The 25147-nt window shown below is 39.4% G+C and overlaps 1 long non-coding RNA gene across 2 annotated transcripts in view; it reads left to right on the top strand.

The window, feature by feature from the left end:
• The window catches only part of LOC133260780 (uncharacterized), a 181235-nt gene extending 158694 nt beyond the window's left edge, over positions 1–22541 (top strand). For both annotated transcript variants that reach the window (XR_009740964.1, XR_009740963.1), the window contains 3 exons: positions 12120–12229; positions 13447–13585; positions 21655–22541. This is a non-coding gene — a long non-coding RNA (uncharacterized LOC133260780). The remainder of the gene's footprint in view (positions 1–12119; positions 12230–13446; positions 13586–21654) is intronic.
• Positions 22542–25147: the final 2606 nt, after the last annotated feature.

Below are 25147 nucleotides of genomic sequence, written 5' to 3'. Positions count from 1 at the left end.
CAGAAAGTGAAGAGGAACTAAAAAGCCTCTTGATGAAAGTTAAAGTGGAGAGTGAAAAAGTTGGCTTAAAGCTCAACATTCAGAAAATAAGATCATGCCATCTGGCCCCATCACTTCATGGGAAATAGATGGGGAAACAGTGTCAGACTTTATTTTTCTGGGCTCCCAAATTACTGCAGATGGTGACTGCAGCCATGAAATTAAAAGACACTTACTCCTTGGAAGGAAAGTTATGACCAACCTAGATAGCATATTCAAAAGCAGAGACATTACTTGGCCAACAAAGGTCCATCTAGTCAAGGCTATGGTTTTTCCTGTGGTCATGTATGGATGTGAGAGTTCGACTGTGAAGAAGGCTGAGGGCCGAAGAATGGATGCTTTTGAACTGTGGTGTTGGAGAAGACTCTTGAGAGTCCCTTGGACTGCAAGGAGATCCAACCAGTCCATTGTGAAGGAGATCAGCCCTGGAATTTCTTTGGAAGGAATGATGCTGAAGCTGAAACTCCAGTACTTTGGCCATCTCATGCGAAGAGTTGACTCATTGGAAAAGACTCTGATGCTGGGAGGGATTGGGGGCAGGAGGAGAAGGGGACAACAGAGGATGAGATGGCTGGATGGCATCACTGACTCGATGGATGTGAGTCTGAGTGAACTCCGGGAGTTGGTGATGGACAGGGAGGCCTGGCATGCTGAGATTCATGGGGTCGCAAAAAGTCGGACACGACTGAGCAACTGATCTGATCTGATCTGACAATAGATCAACTCATGTGATTATCCGTGCAACTTATTAAGAATGCTTGGGCTTTATTACAGAGATGATTAGATTAAAATTCAATGTAATCAGATTCTTATCATAGGCAGGGGTCTCCCAAAAGCAAATCGTCTGATTTAGGCACAGACTTGATTTAGATTTGGTTTAGGCACAGGTAGTTTATTTGATCCCAGAATGCTGCAGTGAAGCAATGGGGAAAGTGAGAGAGACAAGGAGGGAACGTGAGAGAGACAAGGGGGGAAAACCAGTTAAAGGTGGGATCTCGAGCTAGTTGGTAGGTAGTTTAAGCAACTAACTGGACTCAGACTTGCTGGGGGGTCCTTTGGGCAACCAGGTGGAATGAACCTCAGAGTTATCCTTCCAAAGAATGTGGGGCTAGGACATCACCCACTGACACTCTCGTCTCACTGCCTGAAGGTTGCTCTTGGAGATTTTATGTATATATATCTCCTTGTGCTTAAGTGCTGCACCTGTAGAGTAAGAGGCTCTGAGAGCTTAAGGAGGGAAGCCCACAGTACACACAGGCTCTTCCTGCCACACTGTGGCTGAAGCTGGCTCTAGGGAGTGTGGTGTGGGCCCCCAGCAACGTCCGGCGTACAGGTGCCTTTGCATTTAATTTATGATTTCTCCAGCAACTATTTGATATGTAAAGATGTATTTTTTTGTAATGTTATTGCTCTAAGAGGTAGGAGATAACCTAAAGAGAATAACCTAGTATTTAAAAATCTTCAACATTTTGGAAAATGTTTTTGAAAAGTTGTAATGCACTAGTTAGATACGTGCTATCATCCACCTGCTGCTACTACTGACTGGCTGGAGATAATTCTGCTTCATGTAATTGTGAGACATCGTTTCAGTGAGGTTCTTTCTAGTCATTCTTTTTTTCCTTTGAGTGGATCATACTAACAAAAGGGAGAAAGGACTTCTGACAGCTAGGAGAACATTTCTGCCATTCTCATCCCCTTGTAGGTAGAGCAGTCGTCCTCTCGGGCCCTGGAAGAGCACTAATTTTCATTTTCAAGTTGTGTCTTACATCCTCTATAGAGGATCTCATTATGCTTGTAAGTTATAAATTATAAAATTTTTCAACAAATATCTGTTTTGTAAGTCTTCAGCAAAATATATGTGAACAGAAGTTTCACTTGCGTGTATCTCAGATACTGTTCAAAGGAAATGATCTGCAGTCACATATTTAACCTTGATTAAAGCACTGTGAAGGCAGAGGCGTTGCTTCTTTATTGAGCAGATGACAAAGCAGGCGCAGTGAGGAAGGTCCCTATGAACTTCCTAAAGCTCAGAGAGACGGTAAATATTTGAATGAGGTTTTAGACCAGGCAGTGTGACCCTAGAATTGTGCTTGTAACAAAGCAAGTGGCAATATCAGAATTTATTTATTTTTAATTTTACTTTATTGAAGTATAGTTGATTTACAATGCTGTGCTAATTTCTGCGTTTTAGCAGATAAATTCAGTCATACATGTGTCGCTGCTCAGTCACCCAGTTGTGCCCGACTCTTTGCCACCACGGACTGCAGCGTGCCGGGTCTCCCTGTCCCTCCCCGTCTCCCAAAGTTTGCCCAAGTTCACGTTCATTGCGTCAGTGATGCCATCCAGCCACGCCATCCTCTGCCGCCCTCTTCTCCTCTGTCCTCAATCTTTCCCAGCATCAGGGTCTTTTCCAATGAGTTGGATGTTCACATCAGATGACCAAAATACTGGAGCTTCAGTTTCAGCATCAGTTTTTCCAAGGAGTATTCAGGGTTGATATCCCTTAAGATTGACTGGTTTGATCTTGCTGTCCAAGGGACTTTCAGGAGTCTTCTCCAGCAGCACAGTTCAAAGGCATCATTTCTTTGGTGATCTGCCTTCTTTACGGTCCAGCTCTCACAGTCATGTGTGACCACTGGGAAGGCCGTAGCCTTGACTTGGCCTTGACTACACGGACCGTTGTCCACAGAGTAATGTCTTTGTTTTTCAACACATTGTCTGGGTTTGTCATTGCTTTCCCGACGAGAAGCAATTGTCTTCTGATTTCATGGCTGGTCACCATCCGCAGTGAGTTTAGAGCCAAGAAGAGGGAATCTGTCACTGCTTCCACCTTTCCCCCTCTAATTGCCATGAAGTAATGGGGGCAGATGCCATGCTCTTAGTTTTTTAGTATTTAGTTTTAAGCCAGCTCTTTCTCTCTCCTCCTTCACCCTCATCAAGAGGTTCTTAAGTTCCCCTTCACTTTCTGCCATTAGAGTGGTATCATCCGAATATCTGAGGTTGTTGATGTTTCTCCCGCCTATCTTGATTCCAGCTTGTAACTCATCCAGCCCGGCATTTCCCATGATGTGCTCAGCGTATAAGTTAAACAAACAGGGTAACAGCAGACAACCCTGTCATACGCCTTTCTCGATCTTAAACCAATCAGTTGTTCCATGCAGGGTTCTAACTGTTGCTTCTTGACCCTCATACAGGTTTCTCAGAAGACAGATAAGATGGTCTGGTATTCCCATCACTCTAAGAGCTTTCCACAGTATGTTATGATCCACACAAAGGCTTTAGTATAGTCGATGAAACAGAGATAGATGTTTTTCTGGCATTCCCTTGCTTTCTCTATGATCCAGCGAATGTTGACAATTTGATCCCTGGTTCCTCTTCCTTTTCTAAACCCAGCTTGGACATCTGGAAGTTCTTGGTTCACATTACACTGAAGCCTAGCCTGCCAGATTTTCAGCATGACATTACTCTCATGGGAGATGGGTGGACTTGTCTGATGGGTAGCACGTTATTTAGTGAACTGGGATGATTTTTAGTCTCATGGCCACTGTTGGGTCTTCCAGATTTTCTGACACGCTGGATGCCAACACCCTGATGGCATCATCCTTTAGGGTTGTGAATGGCTCCACTGGAATCCCATTGCATCCACTAGCTTTATTAAGAGCAGTGCTTCCTCAGGCCCACTTGCCTTCACACTGCAGAGTGTGTGGCTCTGGGTCACTGACCACAGCATCACAGTAATCCAGTTCATGAAGATCTTTTTGTATAGTTCTACTGTGTACTTTTTCCATCTCTTCTTGATCTCTTCAGTGTCTAAAGGTCCATTTCTTCTGTGGGATTCTTGCCCACAGTAGTAGATTAAATGGTCATCTGAGTTAAATTTGCCCATTCTCACCCATTTTAGTTCACCGATTCCTAAGATGTCAATGTTTATTCTTATGACCATGTCCAATTTACTTGATTCATGGACCTAACAGTCCAGGCTCCTGTGAAATGCTGTTCTTCACAGCATCCGACTCTGCTTTCCTCACCAGATACACCCACCACCAGGTACCACGTCTGCTTTGGCCCAGGCGCTGCCTTCTTTCTGGGTTTGCTTGTAGTTCTATTCTGCTCTTCCCCAGGAGCATATTGCACACCTTCCGACCTGGGGGACTCGTCTTTCGGTGTCGTATCTTTTTGTCCTTTTATACAGGTTATGAGGTTATCACGGCACATATCCCGGGGTGGTTTGCATTCTCTCCTCCAGTGGATCATGGTTTGTCGGAACTCTCTGCTGTGACCATGCATCTTGGGTGGCCCTACATGGAATGGCTCATAGCTTTGATGAACCATGCAAGCCCCTTTGCCGTGAGAAGACAGTGATCCCTTAAGGGGAGTCATACAGATAAGAATTTATAATATTCTATTTCATATTCATGTCCATCACAGTTTATGGAAGACATTGAGTATAGTTTCCTGTGCTCTATATGGGGCCTTGTGGTTCATCCATTCTACATGGAATAGTTTGCATCCACTCATACCAAATTCCCGACCCAATCCTCCTCCACCCGTCAGGGCTTTAATCAGAGTGTGACTTAGACCTGGATAGGGCTGCTTTCCAAACCAGCGCTTTAATGGGTACTTCCCATTATATACCTTCACAGTGGCCACTGCAACCCTCCTTTGTCGGGCAGGCTGATTTTTTGAAGCGCAAAGAGGATCATATCGTCCCTCATCATTGGTCTATTTAAACCCTTCAGTGGCTCCCCGTGATTTGAAGGAACAAGTTCAAGCTCCATCTTCTGTGGCTCCTTCTCCCCTGCTGGCTTCACAGCCTGCCAGCCTTTAAGTGCCACGTCCCGATGATGATGGTTTTCTTGCATTTACTTGTTTCACACTTTCTCACTTCCGGAATTTACACATGATGCACACTCTGGAATATCTTGCTCTGATTTCCCTTGGTTTCACGCCATTTTTCTTTACAACACTGGCTAAACTGTAACTGCTTGTGAATATCACTTTTCATCTGAGCTAGGATATGTTTTACAGTGAAATGAGAGACTATGAAGAAGCTACATCGAGACAACAAGTGTGAGCCCACACTTCTCGGGGCAAGCTGGGTCTCACGGCCGTCCAACTGATGCGGGTCTTTCTGTCTCCTCATCTCTTCTAATTTGAACTAAGTACTCCTTTCCTTGTGTTTTATAAATGTTTTGTGTTTTTAATAATTGACTGAAATTAACTGTGTTGGGAGTCTATTTCACTGGAATGTACAGTTATCCAGGATAGGAACTTTGTTTTGCTCCCCTTTGTTCAGTTCAGTTCAGTTCAGTTCAGTCGCTCAGTCGTGTCCGACTCTTTGTGACCCCATAAATTGCAGCACACCAGGCCTCCCTGTCCATCACCAACTCCCGGAGTTCACTCAGACTCACGTCCATCGAGTCAGTGATGCCATCCAGCCATCTCATCCTCTGTCATCTCCTTCTCCTCCTTCCCCCAATCCCTCCCAGCATCAGAGTCTTTTCCAATGAGTCAACTCTTCGCATGAGGTGGCCAAAGTACCAGAATTTCAGCTTCAGCATCATTCTTTCCAAAGAAACCCCAGGGCTGATCTCCTTCGGAATGGACTGGTTGGATCTCCTTGCCGTCCGAGGGACTCTCAGGAGTCTTCTCCAACAGCACAGTTCAAAAGCATCAGTTCTTCAGTGCTCAGACCACTTCCCAAACCCAATTCATTTCAGGCACTTTGCAGGTACTTGTTCAATGAATGGACTCAGCATTTCCAGTGAGCTGACTGCAGCAGGAGAAGGCAGGTCTGTGGGGACCTTGCTTAGTTTATGGGAGTGGTTTGCTGGATACTGGTAGGACTTATGTAAAAGGGGTGGCCAAGTTAGTGAAAGTTAAATTAGGTGAACTTTTTGGCAGGTCTAAGGCTCAGAGTTTGGTCTCAGATGGAAGATTATCTGCTTTGAGATACAATCATACATCTACATCAAAACTGGGTTAGTGGGAAGGACTTAAGTTGCAATGAGGAACAAAAGTGGAAAGAAGAGGCGCATGTAGCCCAGAAGTTTTTTGGCAGGGTCTGAGCTAGTATCAGTTCTCTTGTAGTGAATTTAAATATTTCTTTTTTTTTTTTTTAAAGTAGACAAGTGGTAGTTACAGGGTGAGGGGTAATATAATGTGGGGAAGTGAGAGGTACAAAGCATTGGAGGTAAGATAGGCTCAAGGATGTATTGTACAACATGAAGAATAAAGCCAATATTTTCTAATACTGTAAATGGAAAATAACCTTTCAAACTGCAGTTTAACATGTTTCAATTTTGTAAAATAGATAAGACCGCAATAAGCATTATTGTTGTTCTTGCTGTTGCAAATACTATTTCTATTTGTTCCTCTGTCAACTATGAGAAAAGAGAGCCAAATCAAGATACTCTTTTAAAAAAACAGACACTTGCACTATTACAAGCAAAGTGGAGGGAAGAGGAACTACCCTTGGCAAGGACAAGTTTTTTTGTTTTTTTTTTTGAGTAGAGAATAAATACTTTCTTGAGGATCCATTTATTTTAACTAACTGATTAGCCTACTATTTTGTGTGGTTCTCCCTACTGACCAAAGATGTTAACTCATAATACCTACTTGGTTTTTTTATCTTTTTTTTTTTTAATATTTTTAAATATTTAAATATTTCAAAATATCAGTATCTTTTTTTTCCTTTTCTTCTTCAAAATAATGGTATCTTATTTCTTTCTCTGTGTTGTGAAAAATCATTTACTTCTCTGTGTTATGACTGATGTTTTTATATGTGCGTAAAATAGAAATACGTACAAAGGAGTATTTCTGTTATGCATTATTATTATTATATCATATAATATATGTGTGTTTATATCACTTTGATTACATAAGAGTTTTCCTATTAAACCACATGCTTTGAAGGACTGGGGACTCTCTTTTTTTCTGATTTTAAGTTTTAAAAATTGAGATATAATTGACATAGCACATTATATCAGTTTCAAGTATACAACAATTATATTTGATATGCTGAGGTTCATGGGGTCGCAAAGAGTCGGACACGACTGAGTGACTGAACTGACTGATACACTGCAAAATGATCACACAATGTCTAGTTAATCTCCTTCAATGTACACAGTTGCAATTTTTTTTCCTGTGAGAAGAATTTATAAAATATACTGTCTTTGCAACTTTCAAATATACAGTGCAGGGTTATTAACTGTGTTGCCATGCTGCACGTTTTATCCCCATGACGTTTGTTTGTAACTAGGACGTCTTTTTCCTTGTTTCTCACATTCTTAGTCGACCTGCTCAGGTCACGTGGGCCCCTTTCTTCCTCTTGCCATGGCCCTGTGCCCTGGAATTATGGCACAGCACATTCTCACTGTGCATGAGAGGGTGGCAAGTGGGACAGAAGCCTCAGCCTATTGTTAGAGCTTGAAGCTAGGCTTTTACCGGCTTGCTGCTGTATCTCACTGCTGGTGGTGGTGTAGCCACTAAGTCGTGTCCAACTCTTGTGACCCCTTGGACGATAGCCTGCCAGCCTCCTCTGTCCATGGGATTGACCAGGCAAGACTACTGGGGTGGGTTGCTATTCCCTTCTCCAACTCTATCTTACTGCTCTTATTTATACACTTACTAAATAAAGGAATGAGGCAAAAGCAAGGATGATTGGTGAATAAGCTCTTCAGTTCTGTTCAGTTGCTCAGTTGTGTCTGACTCTTTGTGACCCCATGGACCGTGGCACGCCAGGCCTCCCTGTCCATCATCTCCCAGAGCCTACTCAAACTCATGTCCATGGAGTCAGTGATGCCATCCAAACATCTCATTCTCTGTCGTCCCCTTCTCCTCCTGCCTTCAATCTTTCCCAGCATCAGTCTTTTCAAAAGAGTTAGCTCTTCGCATAAGGTGGCTAAAGTATTGGAGTTTCAGCTTCAGCATCAGTCCTTCCAATGAACACCCAGAACTGATCTCCTTTAGGATGGGCTGGTTGGATCTCCTTGCAGTCCAAGGGACTCTCAAGAGTCTTCTCCAACACCACAGTTCAAAAGCATCAATTCTTCAGCGCTCAGCCTTCTTCACAGTCCAACTCTCACATCCATACATGACCACAGGAAAAACCACAGCCTTGACTAGACGGACCTTTGTTGGCAAAGTAATGTCTCTGCTTTTTAATATGCTAAGTTGGTCATAACTTTCCTTCCAAGGAGCAAGTGTCTTTTAATTTCATGGCTACTGCCACCTGGGAAGCCCCAGAACTGTATGGGGCTTATGTGCAGGTATGTGCAGTTGGGGTAAATTCTGGAGAAAAGATACAAAATGACCAAAAAGCCTACTGCCGCTTCTGAAGAGCCGGGAGCAAAAGCGGGGCGCTGAGTGTGCCTCTTGCACACAACACTAGCAGGGATGTGGGCAAAACACTGAAGCCGCCCCTGGCCCAGCCCTGAACACAGTCCTGCTCTCGTTCTGCACAAGGAGCAAACCTGCTCCCTCAGCAAAGAGGAAACAAGGGACGTGTGGCTTGCTCCCTGTCCCGCTCCTGCAGCAGGGGCCTCGTAAAGCCTTTCCTGGGTTTCTGGTCTGGCCTCTGGGGAATTTCCATTAATCACAGAAGGCCAAGAGCCCCGGTCAGTGTCAGGCCCACCGTTATTGGCTTCCGTGTTGCTTGAACTGTATCCAGGTCTTTTTTTGACCTAATACTCACAGGTCAATCTTTTTCTCTGTTGACATAGTACTTTTTTCACTTAAAATGCACATCTTACAAGAATATGTAGTGCTGTTAAAATATTATCTGAGAATGGTCACACCTAAAGGAAGCTGTGGTAATTTAACCCATCCTGGCAGTGAAAGTGAAGTATTAATCTGGAAAAGGTAAATTTTTTCATGATGTTCCTGTATGAAGTAAAGGTCACTAATTGTCAATGATGTTGTATGTCCTTCAATTTGTCACAATAACTCAGAAACAAAAGTTTATATTTTCTTTAGAATCTTTTTATTTTCATTCAAATTTTATTTTTATATTTTTAGTAAAATGTAGTTGATCCACAATGTTAGTTTCTGCTGTACAGCAAAGTGAATCAGTTATATGTATATATTTATCTACTTTTAAAGATTCTTTCCTACATTGGTCATAACAGCAGTGAGTAGAGTTCCCTGTGCTATCCTTGTTAATTATCTATTTTTATATATAGCAGTGAGTATATATCAGTCCCAATCTCCCAGTTTATCCCTATTCCTTTCCCCCTTGGTAACCATAATTTAGAAATCTTAATATATATTCTACTCACATTGCAACACAGTTTTGCTGCTATCATAATTTGCAAAGATCAGCTATACTTATATATTTGTATAGTTAGTTACACTGGTATGTAGGTGAGTAGCTACTTAAACCCTACACTATGTACAAAAGAGAAGTTAATTAAGACTTAGGGTCATATTTCTTTCCTGCTTCTACTGCTGCTGCTAAGTCGCTTCAGTCGTGTCCGACTCTGTGCGACCCCTGAGACGGCTGCCCACCAGGCTCCCCCGTCCCTGGGATTCTCCAGGCAAGAACACTAGAAACATTTATAAAAACTTGGTCAAGTTATCTAGGTAGCCTAAGTTGTAATTAACTTATTTTAAAATATGCAAGTACCCTGGAGAAAGATGTAAAGAGGTAAGATTTAGGTGAAATAACTAAATGAAAACTTAAATAAAAGATCTTGGGATAAAGAATACTGGGTTATATTTTTAGATTTGTTTAGATTCATTGCCTAGAGAAACCAATTTATTTGAACACTATGAAGAAACTGTTGAAATACATGAAATCTAAAATTACAAGATTCCAGAACATTTTGTTCACCTAAGCAAGTATTTAATGAGTCAAATATCATAACTAATATTTATTGAGTGTTTCCTATGGCCTAGGCAACACACACACGCATTATCTCAAGTGCTCTCCTGGGAGGAATCAGGACAATTCTTAGAGAAAATGAAATGAGTTTCAGGGAGACATAGCAACATGTCTCAAGTCATAATTTGTGGAGCTGGGAATCACACATGTCTGGGGATCATATACCATCCCCTCAAACATACAGGCATGTACACATTCTCTGGGAAGTTTTGCAGAATGGAAACAAAGAATGTTGTAAAATTGTCTGATGAATTATACATTTCCTGATAATTACATGAATAAAATCTGTCATTGGGCAGTGGTCATATTTATTCATTTTCATATCTCTAGTAACAGCTAAATTGCCTGCCATATGGATGCTCAGATAGTATTAGTTGAAGTGAATTAAATGATCTGGATGCCAGTAAATAGCATTGTACTTGGAGTTGTTGGATATGTGTCTAGGGCTCTTGATAGACAGATACTGTGATGTTCTTCTAGCTACTCTGGTGTTGCCAGACCAACTCCATTTGCATCTTGGGACTTTACCTTTTGTTCTTTTCATGAAACAGCACAGTAATCTTTTATTTGTTCATTTTTAGTTCACTTAAATTTGGATTTGAGAACACAATTAAGTATATTTAAAGGTTTAGGTAAAAATAGCCCCAGTGGGGAAAAGTCATGGATTATCAGTTAAATTTACCTCCTTATTCCCTGTTACTACTATTGATACAATGTTCTTCTTTTACATAATATATGTAAACACCTTTTTAAATGTTGCTACACTATAAAACCCAAGATGATAGAAGGAAAAAATGGTATTATTTTTTTTCCCTTCTGTCTAATGAGAAATACTCATTTCTCAGGGAAAAAGGATAATTTAGGGATTATTTGAGACAGCATCTGTCATAGCTTTAAACCTAGTTCTTTCTTAGAACTCTTGTTATCCAAGGAAGTATGTAATTTTTAAATGCTCTTTTGGAACAAAACTGAAAAGATATATCATCTTTATATGTTGCTTCCTACTGTTAGTGTCTTTTGTTTTCAAGTTTTTCTCTTTTTTAAAGATTCGCCTTATTAGATTTCACTTTTTCATACATGTTTCAGAAAGCTGCTAGAATGTTTTTCCTATTATTACTGATTGGCTTCCTGCTATCTGTTTTGGTACTAGAAATAGTTCTACTGGTACTATCATAATTTTTTTCCACAAATTTATTCCCATATCTTTATTGGTCAAATAATTAAAAAGCAGAGCATCTTGACTTGGTGGCTGGTCAGTTTTTGTTCAAGTATTTTGTTTTTTAATTTGTCCTGAGTTTATCTTGGAAAATGCACACAATAAAGTTGCCATGAAAAACCGTGTGTCACTTATCATATGTTAGCCTAACTGTTTTGTTCGGTTCTAGAGGGGAAGTGTAGAACTAATAGGTAAATATTACACAAGGAAAGAGTAGAATTTATACTGGGAATTAATTCTATACTGTTGCAGTTGTAATCATTTTAAATGATAATTAATTCTACTTGCTTAGAAATATTGAAGAAGAGAATCAATGATCCCTTCCCTGAGATATAGTAGAGGAAGTTTATAGCCATAAACGGAGAAGGCAATGGCACCCCACTCCAGTACTCTTGCTTGGAAAATCCCATGGACGGAGGAGCCTGTTAGGCTACAATCCATGGGGTCGCTAAGAGTCGGACACAACTGAGCGACTTCACTTTCACTTTTCACTTTCATGCATTGGAGAAGGAAATGGCAACCAAATCCAGTATTCTTGCCTGGAGAATCCCAGGGACGGGGGAGTCTGGTGGGCTGCCGTCTATGGGGTCGCACAGAGTTGGACACGACTGAAGTGACTGAGCATAGCATAGCATAGACATAAAACGTAAGCAGAGATAAATGATTTAAGATTTTTTATAGCTACAAATATGTAAATACACTAATGTTTACATACCTAATTGTATACACATGTTCCTCTAAATTGTGTGTGTGTGTGTGTGTATGTGATAGGGAAGGTTGAACATAACATGCTGAGTTGAGAGAGAAGCTATAACATTAATTAACGAGGAAACTCTACAGTTAAAAGGTATAGGTAAATCCATGGAACAGAGGAAACCACAGTACTAACACTGGCACGTGGTAAACACTGCTGGGGCCAGACGCCGCTGGCAAACATGAAGCGGGCAGGCAGCATATTCACTGTGACCTGTGGATTCCTAGGCCGGGACTTGACGATCTGTCTGCCCAAACCCTGAGAAGACAGTGACGGAAAATACTGTGGCTCAACTGGAACACATCGAGAGGCGTTTTCTGATTGCTTTCAAGACTTGGTGAGTGTGAGGTTTAGATGAGGAGAAAAGGAGTTATTTAAGTTACAGGAGTTTTCGTCTAGAATGGTTTTGGGAAAAAATGGGAGAATGTCCATGTCCTTAGACAGCGTGGAGATCAGACACAAATCTCATATGCTTACCTGGTGATCATACTGGGAAATGCCTGGAGTGAGCTGGGTTTGTGCTTTAAATCTATTAATAAGAAATGTGTTGATGGATTAGTGATGTAATCAAACGTGCTCCCCAAAAGAATAGAGCTCAAAAAGAGGGCATTGCCTCTGTGTCAAAAATTGGAAAGTGTTACAGCTTCAGAATACATAAATTTCCTTTCTAAAAAAATGGGTCGATGCTGATATCAAAAACAAAACCCTTGAATAGGTTTTCAATAGGAAAAAAAATAAGGAAACCTCTTAAAGTACATGCTTCTGATTTATCCACGTTGCAGTTTGTAAAAGATCTCAATCTGCCCAAGATTTCATATGCAATTCTCATGTAGCATGCTGATTTATTGTACCAATTTATTTTTATATTATGGACTCATAATATCCACATTTTCCGATCACTTTCATGATGAAAAACTTTTGGAAGCAAAACACAGATAAAATTGGTAAATCCTAAGACTAAATGCTGTTTCTTTTTCTATAAAAACATTTTAACTTATCTTTTCCATTATTACTTCACCCACTTGATGAGGTCAATAATTTATACTAGAATAAAAGACATAAAGCGTGGACAAATAAGTGAGGCAAAAAAATCTGATTACAACATGAAGAATAACAGACTGAACAAGTGTCAAAATAACTAACTGTAGAAGCAGCAACAACTGAACAGGCTATTTTTTATTTGTTGAAAGGTGCACTATTCCGCAGATTCTGCACTAGAATTGTCATGGCAAAAGTAACACAGATGCAGATTCTTGCACTCTTAGACAGTCTTCAGCTTCTGCCCTGAAATGACTACTGTTACATAATTGCAAACATTCAAAGTCCTATGTTAAAAACTTTCTGTTAGGAGAAATAGCTGGTCCTGTTATTTTGTGACAATATTGCGTAAAACTAAGCTTATGCCAAGAATCGGGGTGGTGCCAAGGGGTTTGCTCATATTGTGTGTAGAGCAGCAGTCTGATGGGCCATGCCTCAAGATGGACACACTGGGCAGAAACAGTAGGAATAATCCCGAACTGCTAATCCCGGGAAATGTCTTGTCTCTTGCTCCAGCGGCCCGGAACCTCCACGACCAGCTAAAGAGAGGTTTCAGAGCTTCCGCTACCACTCTCATCGTTTGCAACCTTGATGTATCCAGTGTCTTTTCTTGGTGGAAGACTCAACAGAAAAATGTGAGAGGTAAAAGGTGAAGGTAAGAAAGAAAGGGAGAAAATCGTCCTGGTTAAACCTAATCTAAAAAAAAAGAAAAAAAGAGCTGAAATTCTAGACCAATCATCCTAGAGGTATTGAGAGGAGATTGATAGAGACAGAGCTTAGACATGGGAGAGCAAGCTGTATTTTTAATGTTATCGCTTATGGTGGGTGTGCATGAATGTGTGTGTGCGTGTGTGTGTGTGTGTGTGTGTGCATGTGTATTACATTGCTTTTGATCCCCGTATAATTTTCTACTTTCTTTATCATTTCTGACTTTTTCATTTCCCAAGTTATGTTCACCACAGTTGCTTCCACTCTCATCAGCCTCAAAGAGTACGGAGAGAGAGACGGACTCATTCACGCCCGGAATGGGTTTACAGTTTCTCTGATTCATTTACTGAGATCGGGGGTTACTGAGTCACTGCGTACACACCCGCCTGATTGCTCCTAGATCCCGCATGCCACGCGGTGCTCGATTGCTTCAGTCACGTCTGACTCTTTGCGACCCGCCAGGCTCCTCTGTCCATGGGATTCTCCAGCCAAGAACACTGGAGTGGGTTGCCATGCCCTCCTGCAGGGGATCGTCCCAACTCAGGGATCAAACCTGTGTCTCTTAGGTCTCCTGTATCACAGGTGGATTCTTTACTGCTGAGCCACCAGGGAAACCCAAATACTTCAAAAAATTTATCAAAATAGCTTAGCAGCTTGGCCTCCTTTCAACAGAGAATATAGGATCCTGCTTTACTATATGTTTGATAATCCCCGGAATCACCTGATTAGAATATTTTTGCCAAATTTAAGGCTAAATATATCCCATTGTTTCAATTATTCACTGATTATCTGTGAGATTATGCTTCAGTCATTTGAATTTCCCTTCTTTGTATGATGTTATGTTTTATACTATTAGATTTTCTGTTGTATATTATCAGCAGAACCTTTTAATGTTCCTGATATTAATTCCTTGACAGGTTTGACACCGAAAATGCTGCTTCCCAGATGGTGATGTCTTTATATTGAACTGAAACATTAATTTCAATGTAGCCAGAACTTGTGTGATTATTTTGAGTGCTTAAAAAGGATGAAGTGTTTATATGCAGCTTGCAAACATCTATTAACTCATGATTACTGATGAGATGTTGAAATTCTATCTTTACCTGTTTTGTGTTCTGTTTTATCTGCTTCAGAAAGTGAGGTGATAAATTCTCTAATTATTATTGTGTAATTCAAAGTCTCCTGGTAGTTTGCTACTTTTTATGGCTCTGTTGCAGCATTTTCTAAAAAGTTTAATATTTATCTTTGGCTGTGGGCGTTTCTCTAGCTGCGGTGGGTGAGGGCTGGTCTCCAGCTGCCGCGTGTGGTCTTCTCTCGGCGGGGCTTCCCGTTGCGGATGGCCGGCCAGGGGCACGGACTTCAGGTGTTTCGGCGGTGGGCTCCGTGGTCGCGGCTCCTGGGCTCTAGAGCACAGGCTCACCGGTTGTGGTGGTGGGCTTACTTGCCCCAGGGCATGTGGGGTCTTCCTGGATCAGGGATTGAGCCCACGTCTCCTGCACTGGCAGGCGGATAGCCGCCTGCTGAGCCACCAGGGAAGCCCGTGACTGTTTGCACGGGGGATGGGGAGGGGAGTGGATTGCAGATACACAATTACGGCACGCCAGCCTCAACCGTCTTTGCAATTCAGTGTTTGCTTTATTTATTTATACATAGTTTTCCTTCTTCATTCTTTTGAACTTTTTCTCAAAAATCATTTTGAAACTGAGTCCAGTGTGTCTGAGGACATACTTACCTTGCTTTTGCAGTTAAATCAGTTTTAACTGGACGTTAAAATTTTAGGCTCGCTTACACCACGGGTGGTTGTATGAGAGCTGTTAGATTGTGCAGTATGGTATCACTTTAGCAGGACACAGACAAGGAGACAAAAAATCAGGTGAACTAAAAACATCTGATCCCCACTTGGAAAGTATGGCTCTTTATCTAGCAATTCTACAAGCTTGGGTTTTTCTCTGTACGTCACTTCTCTTATTTGTGAAGTCTGTTGTGAGCAAAAGATAAAGAAATGAATGAGAATGTGGTTGGAAAACTTAAAAAAAATTCGGCTCAAATATTCTTTCCTTCAGCACTTTGAGAGTGTTTTCCCATTGTAATCTTGCATCCAAAGTCAATTTGTTTACAGATAATTGTTTACAGATAATTTGTGTACCATTACAGATAATTTGTTTCTTTTGATTTCCTTTGCTGTCTCTTTGTATCTGATCTTAAAAATCTATACTGTTGTTATTTTTTCTTATCCTATTTGTTTTGTGATGAAAGCTTTCATTTTGTAGGCTCACATCACACTTCCTTTCTTAAATTCTAAGGCAGTGTTAATCATGATTTCCTCCCCTCTTCTTTTATTTTTTCTTTCCACATGAGTGTCCAGATTTATGATAACATTTCTACACCTTTCTTCTTTATATTTTAACTTCAATATTTTCCTTTTATTTAAAGTTTTCTGTTTGTGCTTTTCACATATCTCTTTATTTTTCCTTATGTGCATATTTTCTAGAAGTGTCAAGATAACATCTATCTGGAGAGAAACAAAACTTCTAGCCTGGCATAGTTTGTGCTCTTCCTGGTGAATTTTTAAGAGGTAAAGAAAATTTATAGTTACAAAGGAACAAACTTCAGATAATCCAATAGAAAAATGGGCTACACGCTAAAAGAGGCAATTAACAGAAGACAAAAGCAAAAAGGAGATAATGAAAAAAAAGATGGTCAAATACACTAACAATCAGGGAATGCCAGTTAGTACCGTGATGAAAACTATGAACACACACACACTGAATTAGCAATATTAAACAAAGCATAACAAATAAAATGCAGATGGAATGTGAAGCATAGAAACTCTGACATTCTGCTGGTTGGAATAAAAATTGGTGTATCCATAGGGAAAAGAAATTAGCCAACATAGAAGATGTATGTATGTGTGTGTGTGAATGGTAGTTGCTCGATCGTATCTGACTCCTTGCGACCTAATGGACGGTAGCCCGCTAGGCTCCTCTGTCCTTGGAATTCTCCAGGCAAAAATACTGGAGTGGGTATCCATTATTTTCCCCAGGGGATCTTCCTAACCCAGGAATAGAGAATTCCCTGGTGGCTCAGACGGTAAAGCGTCTGCCTACAACATGGGAGACCTGGGTTCGATCCCTGGGTTGGGAAGATCTCCTGGAGAAGGAAATGGCAACCCACTCCAGTATTCTTGCCTGGAAAATCCCACGGACGGAGGATGGTGGCTACGGTCCATGGGGTCGCAAAGAGTCGGACACGACTGAGCGACATTTACTTTACTTTCCTCCTGCATTGCAGGTGGATTCTTTACTTTCTGATATACATGCTCTAAAATTAGAATTCGACTCCTATGGATAGCTTCTGAGAAAATGCAGACATATACTGGAGGAAGTATGTATCAATTTTTTCACAGAAGCACATTTTAAAAATAACCTGCAACTCTCCACATCCAAACTATTCATCTGTAGTATAAAAAAATACATGTATTTGTATAATTGTACAATGAAATGGTATACAACAATGGAAATGGATGAACTACACCTTTACACAGAAACAGAATCATACAATCACAATGTTGTAGAAAAGAAGCCTTAGACAAAAGAATTCATAGTGTATGATTTCAAGTAGATAAAGCTCAAAAACAGGCGAAAATGCTTGTATTGTCTGGGGACTAATAGAAAGTGAGCAAGGAGAAAATATCTTAAAGCGTTGACTAAAAATTCAAAGCACGTTTTACAAACATAGAGGAAATGGCAAAAACGTGTAGAAAATCCTTAAAACCAAAAGGAGAATAGAACAATCCTGCCAAATATGTAAGCATAGAGGTTCCTTGATAGTTCTTGGCCCAGAGCTTCATTTCACACAGGTCTTCATTCTAAAAGGAACTGACCACAAACCCAGGGCTCAAGCACAGTCAGCCGTTAGACCTGAAACCTCTTTATGACGTCACCTGAGTGAAACAGGTCAGCTAAACAAGGCATATATATGTGAATAAAGAAAGGAAAAATCCATTCTTTCAATGAAGCAAGCTGTCTACAGTCTTGGTTGTAGACTGAGAGAGGAAACATTTTTCCCTGTACAGATCTGAACTATTCCTAATGTGGCTATAGATTTGAATTTCAAAAAATGCGTGGCCAAATACTCTAAACTTCAGAATTTACTTTATAGTAACTCTGGCTTTTATAGTTGATAGAGGCAAATAAAAATCCTCTCTGGAAGATTACACTTTAATGCAAGACTCAAAAAATTTCCATGGGTGAATTTCCCAGGAAAATAAACTGACATGAAGGATATCACAGAAATACAGGAGGAAACTTGCAATGAGGAAGAGCAGGCAGAAATAAATAGCAGTTTCAGACTTGAATGCAGTTACTAAGAAATTGACTAGGTTAAGGTAAAACAGAAGAAAACTATATGTCAGAAACTGTATGTTACATTTTGTAAAATGTAACAACCGTTCATGACAAAATCCTTAGCAAGCTAAAAAAGGAAGGAAGTTGTCCTAATCCAATAAAATGTGTGTCTACTCATGTTTGGGTTCAGCTACAGATAAGACAAAACTCAAGACATCTGTCTTAAACAAGATGGTTTCTCTTTCAAATAAGTAGTTTGTAAATAAGTAGTTCAGGGGCGCTGTGATCACTCTGATCACCAGCTGTCCACCGCATTCTGTCTTTTGGCTCTTTTGTCCGCAGCAGGTGGCATCCATTGCATTGCTCAGCATCTCCACTGTGGTCCCGCCAAGTCCCACTAAGCCATGCGGAGAGGAAGTGTGGGCTTACACTATCGGTCCTATAGACGCTTCCTCTTCATGCCATTGGCCAAAACACAGCCACATGACCACACCAACTGCAAAAGAGACTGGGTGCATAGCTTTTAATCTAAGAACTATTTCCCAAACTAAAATATGGCGACTATCCTATTATTAAATGTGTTGGGCATTTTTGGTAAAGCAGCATTTGAGCAAACATTATGCAAAATAGTGAAATGTTAAAGAATGCAATAGGACTTGGATAAGGAAGGCCCCTATAATTACTCCTGGTTAACACTGCAATAGAAATGACATGTAAAAGGAATAGAATTTATAAAGATATAAAAAAGTATCTATTGTCATATTTGTTAATGTTATTATTACATACACAAACTCAATATATCCTAGAGACAGCAATTAGAATTAGTAAGAGTTGAACAAAGTTGACAAACATAATATGCAAAAATAAAATTTATTTATATATACCAGAATATAGCAATTAGAAACACAGTTTCAAAATTGGCACTAAAAATTTGTTGCCAAGAAATAAATCTAGCAAAATATGTACAAGAACTTTATGGAAATATTTATAAATATTGTCAAAAATGCTCAGTTCAGTTCAGTTCAGTCGCTCAGTCGTGTCCGACTCCTTGCGACCCCATGAATCGCAGCACGCCAGGCCTCCCTGTCCATCACCAACTCCCGGAGTTCACTGAGACTCATGTCCATCGAGTCAGTGATGCCATCCAGCCATCTCACCCTCTGTCGTCCCCTTCTCCTCCTGCCCCCAATCCCTCCCAGCATTAGAGTCTTTTCCAATGAGTCAGCTCTTCGCATGAGGTGGCCAAAGTACTGGAGTTTCAGCTTCACCATCATTCCCTCCAAAGAAATCCCAGGGCTGATCTAATTCAGAATGGATTGGTTGGATCTCCTTGTTACAGACTAGTTAAACAAGTCAAGAAATAAATAGGTTTGTGCCAATTCAGTTCCAGAATAATCTATTAGTTCTAGGCAATTTAAATAAAAACTTGAATAGAGATGATGTTGGGAAGGTAGATTATTCAATTAAGGTATTATTTCACACTATATAAAAATTCAACTTAAGATGAATTAAAATTTAAATATAAAAGGAAAGCTATCAGTATTTTGAAGCAAACATAGGTAAATACTTTATGATCTTGGAACTGGAAGTATATTTTTAATAAAGAACCAGAAGTCAAAAAACAAGATTAAGAACCAAAAATCTAATCAAAAAATGAAAAGCTTGATAAATTCCTAGGTTCTAAAATTAGGGACATGTCTTCACCATAAGGCACAAAGTGAGTGGACACACGTACATGGACAGGAATGTTCATGGCAGCATTTTTCATAACAGCAAAATCTACAAGCATCCAGCATATCCAGAACTCACTGGATTAACTGCAGTCTATTTATAGGAGAGTATACTATACTTATTTGGAAAAATGAATAAGCTAGGTTTTCACCCAGTCACAAGAATGAATTTCATAAACACAATGAAAACACCATAGTTTAAAAGAAACTGTAGCATATAATTCAATTTCAATGAAAACACCATAGTTTAAAAGAAACTGTAGCATATAATTCAATTTCAATAAAACCAAAAACAGTCATAAGCAAAAATAATTTAGCAAAATATAATTATGATAAAGGTATGATAAACATGCAAAATTCAAGAGAACAGTTGTTCCTAGGCGAGGGTAGGTATGCCATCCAGGAGTGGCACACAGGAAGTTTCAGGTGTATGTATTTATAAATGTCTTAAAGCTAAGAAGGGAATATAAAAATATGAATTAGAGTATTATTTTTTAATATGAGTGAAATATTTAACATAAAACAAGAAAAATGAATTCAGTAAATCTACAAATATTGATATATAAAATTTCACTTTCAAAAACAAAAACAATTGGGACAGTGTAGTAAATAAAAGTGACATATTTGTATATTTATGCCCATGTAAATTATTTTAGGAAATGTTACAGAGGAAACCATTGAAATTTTTTGGTTACTACTGGGGAATAGAACTGAAAATCTTGTTTGGAAGGAAAATCAATAAATATACAATTATCTTTTGATTTCTGTATTATTTCATGTCTAAGTGCATACATTATTTTTATATTCACTTAAAATAATAATGGTAGTTACCTGAATGATAAGATTATGAGAGATGCTATGGTGTCTTCAGATGATAGATAATATTTTTAAAAATTTCCCAAAGTTGTTATTGAAAAATAGTTTCCTCTGGGTAATTCAACTGGAATGAATAAGAAGACTTAGCTTTACATTTTATACCCTTTGGGTTTTATTTGTTTGTTTTACTTTATTACTTTTTGCAGGTATTTTTGTTAATAAAAAAACAAATAATAGACTCTGGTGTTGAAAGAGAGAAACCTGTCCTGTTGTTAATAAAACCTTTTACACTGGAGAGAAGTATCATACCTGAACTTTCAGATCAGAAGATTTTTTTCCCCAAAAGTCACAGATGCAAAGCAAAATTTTAAAAGTTGCAGAATAAATTTGGCCAGTCACAAGGAAATAACTGATGAGACGATTATTGGTGATCCAACTGAAACTATTCTCTGAATAAGTTTTGGTAAATTGTTTACTGGAAGACTTAAGCATTAAGGAGAATTGGTCTCCAATAAAATGCATTGTGAAAACTAAAGCCCAATAATCCTTCCCTTGGGAAAACTCCTCCCTTCCTATGTCTTGTTTATACACCCTATTTTTCCTTTCAGTAAAAAGCTCCATTTCCCCCAAATCATAGTAATTTTTTGGAGCTTAGTTTGAACAGAGTTGCCCCCGCTCTCTCTTTCTTTCAGTCAAAAGATCCTTAACCAATTCTCAAAGCAGTAGCTTATTCTTTTTATTAATAAAAATAGCTTTGAGATGTGATTCATATGCCCTCCAGTTGACCCCACTTAAAGTGAACAATCCAGTGTTTCTTGGTCAAAAGACTGTGATTAAACCACAGTCTAATTTTACAGCATATTTATCTCCCCTAAAAGAACTCCATTAAAAAGTTAATTTTTTACTTCAAGACTGGATCTTTGTCTCTACAGATTTGCATCTTCTGAATGTTTCTTATATGAAGAATCACGCAGTGTGTGGTCTCTGGTGACCGTCTTCTTTCAATAAACCTACTACTGTCAGGGTTCTTTCATGTTGAGCATGTATCAATTTTTTAAAATTTCTTTTTATTGTTGAATAACACTCCGTTGTATGGCTAAAACACCTTTTGTTTATCTATTTAGCAGGTGGAAGATGCTTGGGCTGTTTTCAAATTTGGGCCTTTATGAATGATACTGTTGTGAACATGCATGTCTAGGCTCTTGTGTGAACACGTGCTGTCTCTCTTGGGAATGTGCCTAGGAGTGGAAGAGCTGGGCTGTATTTAACTTTCTGAGAAAACATGAAACTATTTTCCACAAAAGGGACACCGTTTTTCACTCCCATGCAACAATGCATTAGGGTTTCAATTTCTCTGCTTCCACACCAAATCTTGTTATTTTCAGTCTTTTTTATGACAGTTATTCAGAAAACTAAGATCATGGCATACAGTCCCATCACTTCATGGAAAATAGATGGGGAAACAGTGGCTGACTTTATTTTTGGGGCTCCAAAATCACTACAGATGATAACTGCAGCCATGAAATTAAAAGACGCTTACTCCTTGGAAGGAAAGTTATGACCAACCTAGACAGCATATTGAAAAGCAGAGACATTATTTTGCCAACAAAGGTCCATCTAGTCAAGGCTATGGTTTTTCTTGTGGTCATGTATGGATGTGAGAGTTGGACTGTGAAGAAGGCTGAGCGCTGAAGAATTGATGCTTTTGAACTGTGGTGTTGGAGAAGACTCTTGAGAGTCCCTTGGACTGCAAGGAAATCCAACCAGTCCATCCTAAAGGAGATCAGTCCTGGGTGTTCATTGGAAGAACTGATGTTGAAGCTGAAACTCCAATCCTTTGGCCACCTGATGTGAAGAGCTGACTCACTGGAAAAGACTCTGATGCTGGGAGGGATTGGGGGCAGGAGGAGAAGGGGACGACAGAGGATGAGATGGCTGGATGGCATCACCGACTCGATGGACATGAGTCTGAGTGAACTCCGGGAGTTGGTGATGGACAGGGAAGCCTGGTGTGCTGATTCACGGGGTTGCAAAGAGTCGGACACGACTGAGCGACTGAACTGAACTGAACTATCCTGGTGAGTATGAAGTACTATCTCACTGTGGTATTGATTTGCATTTCTCTGAAAATTTATGACATTAACATCTTTTCATATGCATATTGGTATTTGCATGTCTTCTTCAGAGTAATGCCAATTTTCAATTACATTATTTTTTTTAATTGACTTCTTGTATGTTGTATAAACTCTTGACATACTCCACATAAAATTCCCTTATTAGACATATGACTTGCAAATGTTTGTCTCCTGGGCTGTGGGTTGTCCTTCCTGATGGTGTCATTTGCAATATGAACGTCTGTATTTTAATCCGGCCCTGTTTGCTTTTCTTTTGTCAGCTGTGCTTTAGGTTTATGTATCCGAGGACTTGCCTGACTCAAGGTCAAGAAAGTTTACTCTGTTTTCTCTGAGAGTCTTTAGATTTTGCTTTTTTGATGTAGATCTGTAATCTATTTTGAGTAACTTTGCATACAGTGTGAGACAGTGGTTCGACTTTGTTCTTTTGTGTGTGGCTATCATATTATCCCAGTACTATCTGTTGAAAAGAATATTCTTTTGCCATTGAAAGGTCTTCGTACCTTTTTCCAAAATTAATTAATGGTAACTAAAGAGCCTACTTTTATAATCAATTTCATTGACATATGCTTCTGTCTTTATGCTAATGTCACATTGTATTATTAAAGTTGCTTTGCAGTAAGCTCCAAGACTGGAAAGTCTAAAGTACTCCTACTTTATTCTTATTTTTCTATATTGTTTTGTCTATACCTTTAATTTCAGTATAAACTTGCAAAAAAACCCGCTTGGATTTTTCTGCTTTGAGTCTGTAAATTAACTAGTGGAGTATCGCCATCTTAGGGCTTCCCTGGTGGCTCAGCTGGTGAAGAATCCGCCTGCACTGCGGGAGACTGGGGTTCCATCCCTGGGTTGGGAAGATCCACTGGAGAAGAGAATGGCTACCCACTCCAGGATTCTGGCCTGAAGAATCCCCTGGATTGTTTATTCTCTGGGGTTGCAAAGAGTCGGACACAACTGAACGACGTTTGCTTTCATTGCCATCTTAATAAGTTTTCTGATCTATAAACTTGGAGTATCTTTTCATCTACATAAATAATTCTTCATTTTTTTCAGTAATTGTTTTGTGTAATAGTTTTAGTGTACAAGTTTTGTGCTTCTTTTTGTTAAATTCACACCTAAGTATATTATTCTTTTGGATGCTGTTAAAAATGACTCATTTATTTAATTGCATTTTAGAAATGTTCTTTACTAATATCAGTTCAGTTCAGTTGCTCAGTCATGTCTGACTCTTTGCGACCCCATGAATCACAGCACACCAGGCCTCCCTGTCCATCACCAACTCCTGGAGTTCACCCAAACTCATGTCTATCGAGTCGGTGATGCCATCCAGCCATCTCATCCTCTGTCGTCCCCTTCTCCTCCTGCCCCCAATATCTTTACTAATACAGATAAACGCAGTTACGTTTATATGTTGATCTTGTATAATGCCATCTTGATGAACCTGTTTATTCTAACGGTTTTTTAATGGACTTTTTAAAATGTGTGTGTATAGATGTATAACTATATATACATATAATTTGAAAGGAAAAGTAGCTTAACTGTTATCTGTCAAACATGGATGCCTTTTTAAAAATTTGCCTTACTCGAGATTACAATGCAGTGTTAAACAGAAGTGGTGAGAGCAGACACTTCCTCTTATTCCTGTTCTTAAGGAGAAAGTATTCACTCTTTCACCACTAATTATGATGTTGGCTGTTTCACATAGCTGCCCTTTCTCAGGCTGAAGAAATTCTCTTTTATTCTCAGTTTGTTGAGTGTTCTTATTATGAAAAAGAAAGTTGGATTTTTGTCAAATGCTTTCTTTGCCTTGACATGATCGTATATTTTTCCCCCTTTAGTCTGTTAATATTAGTGATTTTATATTGAATCACCTTTGCATTCCTGAGAAATCGCACTTGGTCATATGCAGAATAGAATTTTCACATGTTGCTAAGCTGAGTTTGCTAGCATTTTGCTGAGGACTTTCCCATCTGAATTCAAAAGAGATTATGGCTTGTAGTTGTATTTTCTTGTGCTTTCTTTTTTGTCTGACTTTGGTATCAGGGTAATATTGGCTTCAGAGAATGAACCGAGAAATACTCTCTTGACTTTTGGAAGAGCCTGAGAAGGATTGCCAGGAGTTCTCTTTGGATTTTTGGTATAATTCACTCATGAAGCTCGAAGAGTCTACTTCTCTGGGTTTGAGTTTTCTGGGTAGCTTTAAAATTACTAACCATATCGCACCATTTATAATAGTTATCTATTGCTGTCACCATGTATTATGGTGAAGTTAGTGGCTTAAAACAAAATATTTTTTTATCACACAGTTCTGGATGTTAGGAAGTTTGAGATGGGTCTGACTTGATTAAAATCAAAGCATAGGCAGGGCTTTTTCCTGTAGACTCTACTTGAGAATTAATTACTTTGCATTTTCCAGTTTAGAGAATGTGCACATTTGCTCATGTTTCCTTTCTCCATCTTTGGCAAACCAATTTCTTTTACATTG

Source organism: Bos javanicus, chromosome 14 (genome assembly GCF_032452875.1).
Source record: "Bos javanicus breed banteng chromosome 14, ARS-OSU_banteng_1.0, whole genome shotgun sequence".
In the NCBI taxonomy this organism is placed as follows: Eukaryota; Metazoa; Chordata; class Mammalia; order Artiodactyla; family Bovidae; genus Bos; species Bos javanicus.
The sequence above is the reverse complement of the archived record's forward strand: the minus strand, read 5'-3'. Positions and strand labels throughout refer to the sequence as shown.